The sequence below is a fragment of the Notamacropus eugenii genome, chromosome 2 (genome assembly GCF_028372415.1).
Source record: "Notamacropus eugenii isolate mMacEug1 chromosome 2, mMacEug1.pri_v2, whole genome shotgun sequence".
Taxonomy (NCBI): Eukaryota; Metazoa; Chordata; class Mammalia; order Diprotodontia; family Macropodidae; genus Notamacropus; species Notamacropus eugenii.
The window spans coordinates 307,045,090-307,049,025 of NC_092873.1; the positions used below are offsets into that span (position 1 = coordinate 307,045,090).

Here is a 3,936-nt window from a genome sequence, read left to right on the forward strand (position 1 = left end):
TATGTGCCAGCAAGACATGAAACTCTTCTACCTTCACAGAATGGAGAGGTTCATGGAGAGATGTGACACTTAATGAGAAATGAGTACAGGAATAAAGAGCATCACCACCCAAGGATAGTAAGAAAAGCAGAGAATAGGGTCTGATCCTATAGTAAGAGTGAATGATGCAAAGGAACAGCCAGAACACTGGTAGCTCTGCAGTGTTTAAGAGAAAGCACAGTGAATAGATCTCTTAGGAAGGACATGAATAATAGTTGCTCAAGATAGGAAGGTATGAATAAGGTTTGATGTTGCTTAGTTGTTTCAGTCACGTACAATTTTTGTGGCCCCATTTGGGGTTTTCTTGGCAAAGATACTACAGTAGTTTGCCATTTCCTTCTCCAGCTCATTTTACAGGTGAGGAAACTGAGGCAAACAAGATTAAGTGATTTGCCCTGGGTCATATGGCTAATAAGTGTCTGAGGTTAGATTTGAACTCAGGTCTTCCTGACTCCAAGCATAACTCTGTATCCACATCACCACCTACCTACCCATACCTGGGCAAAATGGGAGAAAGTTTAGAGGATATTGTCAAGAACACAACTGTTACTGACTTTAGTACACAGTCATCCTCCCTCACCCAAACTCTTTTGTGTTCTCTTGGCCAAAACCTCAGCCTGTTGATCACTCAATCTAACACAAGACTTCTCAAGGACACATACAATACAGAGGGATGAAATCAAATAGGAAAGGCTATTCAGCAACACTGTTTCCACATAGTCACATGGCTCAACCATAAAAATCTAAAAGGATTTTTGGCTGGTGCTCTCCCTTTCTCTTCTTTGTGAACAACCAGTTCTGTAAGCGGCAATCTAACGGGCCAGACTATAATGCCAGCCTTACTTCTGTCTTCTTCTTAAGATCAAGAGAGAGGTTCAAAGCTGTTGTTTGTAGGGGTTTGCATCCCACCACATCTCCTCTGCCCTAGTTTACTTAGAGTGGCAACAAGATATCTTTTGGAAATTCTAATACATTTTCCTTCCATTGGGGATGCTCCCTCATTTCAAGACTGTAACAATCTGCTGAGTGTGGTTGGGCTCACTGGGATGTGGCTACAACTTCCATCACTCTGCCCTGCCTCATTCTTTATAGTGTTTACCAATCCAAACTCTATTGTAGACTAGTAAAGTATCCTGAGGTCCTCATGGTGGATCACTCTGTCCTCCATGGTCTTACTCCTGTATGTCTCTGAACCTCAAGAGCAAGCCAGGGAGAAGAAGCGAGCTGGGAATTCCATAAGGAGAAAACAGAGAAAAAGTAGTCATTTTAAAAATCTTCTTTGTTCTAAAAAGTAAAGATATTTGGTAGAAAAAAGCTTTACTGGACTTGGCTTTGGACTCCATGGAGGTGGTTGGCAGATATTACCTTGGATCCCAACCACTTCCTCTATTCCCCCCAATCCAGTCAGTTGATACTGAGTGCCTGGCATAGTGCTAAGCACTAGGGATACAAAAAAAGGCAAAAGACAATCTCTGTTCTCATGAAGCTCACAAGGAAGACAACATGCAAACAACTATGTACAAACAAGTCTATACAGGATAAATTGGAGATAATCAACATAGGGAAGGCATTAGAATTCAGGGGGATAGAGAAAGAACAAAGTGCTGCTAAGGGGGCATATGCCAACTAACTCCCTCCCTACCTGCTGTGCCTGCGTAAGGACACATAAGGCCCTCTCACAGTCTCATGGATAGGGAAGCTTCGCATAAACTCAACTTGATCAGTGTCCCAAACTCACAACATGTTTTGGTATTTGGAAACAAGACTTACTCCCAGCTGAGCTCCCACCCCTGTTGTCTCCTGGGAAGTCAACAATATGAACAGAAGGGAACTCAGTGAATGATCAAAGGCCCAGGGGGATAAGCATCCACTGAGCATTAACAGATTGCCAGACTCTAGAACAATGACTAGGGTCCCAGCCTGGCTGGCCCCAAACCCAACCCAAAAAAGACACAGGACCCAAAATAGAGAACAATGGGGAATGCTGAGGGAGAGATTAACATCTGTAGGGATCATGACATATTGGATCCTAAAATCTAGGACTGAGAAGGGCCTTAGAAATACTCACTAGATGGAATCATTCATCTTTGGTGACCAGTTTTCTATAAATCTGTCCTCTGAACTTAACTGGGCAGCTCTTTTATTCTTCTCTGATTAACTCTCTACCATCACCCCGACAGTGTTTGCTCTCATCAATCCCATTATATCATCCCCACCTTCCTCTCAGCAAATGATCTTGCCTCCTGTTCAGAGATTTGAAAAGAAATGTTTAAAAATTTGCTCTCTGTAATTTAAAAAAGTACCCATGAAACTCTTTTAAGCTTAATCTGTATTCTAGACATTAACATGTTAACCATCATTTTCTTAAGTCTATAAATCAAGAAAGCAAAAAATTAAATTAAGCCCTGATTCATAGCCTGTTTCCAAGGAATAAATGCTCACACTGAAAATTTAACAATCAACTCGCCCAAGCCTGCTGAGGTGGCTCCTGCACACTCCCGCAACCTACTTTATTGAGAAAATTGAAACTATCCATCACCTCACCTCCTTACTTCACATCTCAAAATACCTCTTCATCTTCAACAGTCTTCTTTGCTCTAATTCTGAAGAAAAGATTGCCCTTCTCCTTGACAAGACTAACCTCTCTACTTGGGACTCTGATCCTATTGGCCCTTGCTTCTGAGTGCCTTGTTCATCCTGAACATGTCCCCTCTCATCTTCAAACTCTCCTCATCTATTAACTTCTTCCTTGTTGCCTATAAACATGATCATATCTCAGCCACTCTATCAATAAATGTTTAATGAGCACCTACTATGTGCCAGGCACTGGTCTAAGTGCTGGGGATACAAAAAGAGGCAAAAGACAGTCCCTACCCTCAAAAAGCTTAGAGCATAACATATCTCTTTTTTTTTCAGGGAAAACTTTTTATTGTAGTTGCAGTGAGACAGCTGGACACAGTTTAGATGATTCCAATTTTGTTGGCAACATCCAAAGCATCATAGTCTGGAGCAAGCCGGACATAAGCTTTCTTCTCTCCATCAGGCCGGATGAGTGTGTTGACCTTGGCCACATTGATGTCATACAGCTTCTTTACTGACTGCTTGATCTGATGCTTGTTGGCCTTGACGTCCACAATGAAAACTGGGGTGTTGTTGTCCTCAATCTTCTTCATAGCAGACTCAGTTGTCAAGGGAAACTTAACGATGGCATAGTGATCAAGCTTGTTTCTCCGAGGGGCACTTTTCCGAGGGTATTTGGGCTGCCTTCTTAGTCTTAGTGTCTTGGGTCACCGGAAGGTGGGGGATTTTCGGATCTTCTTCTTTTTGTGGCTATGGACACCTTTCAACACCGCCTTCTTGGCCTTCAAGGCCTTGGACTTGGCTTCTGTCTTGTGGGGGTGACAATGGCTTCCTTCTTAGCCTTTAGCACCATCTTGGGGGAAAGCCTTTTTTTTCTAAGAAAAATTTCACCAGGCTCCATCTACCCCTCCAACCCTGACCCTTTACTGTTCCTGCTTTTCACAGTCAAATTTCTAGGAAGAGTCATTTACACTGGCTGTGCTGACCTCCTTACCCCCAACCTCCACCATTTTATTGAAACTTTTCTCAGTTCTTTTAACTATTAAATCCAATAGCCAGTTCTCAGCCCTCATCTCCCTTGATCTCCCTGCAGATTTTGACATTTTTTTTACCACCCTCTCCTGATACCCTTTCCCCTGTTGGCTTCATGAAATAGATTATAGATTTGGAGATGAAAGAGGCCTTAAAGGTTATCTAGTCTTTTTCCTTTATTTTACAGATAAGGAAACAGACATTTCTCTCTCTGTCTCTATGTCTTTCTGTCTCTCCTCTCCTATCTCTCCCTCTCTTTCTCCCCCTCCCCTCCCCTTCCCCTTC

General features: G+C 42.6%; 1 pseudogene; it reads right to left on the minus strand.

Moving 5' to 3' along the window:
* Nucleotides 1-2,959: 2,959 nt before the first annotated feature.
* Nucleotides 2,960-3,472, minus strand: LOC140523952 (large ribosomal subunit protein uL23-like; annotated as a pseudogene).
* Nucleotides 3,473-3,936: the final 464 nt, after the last annotated feature.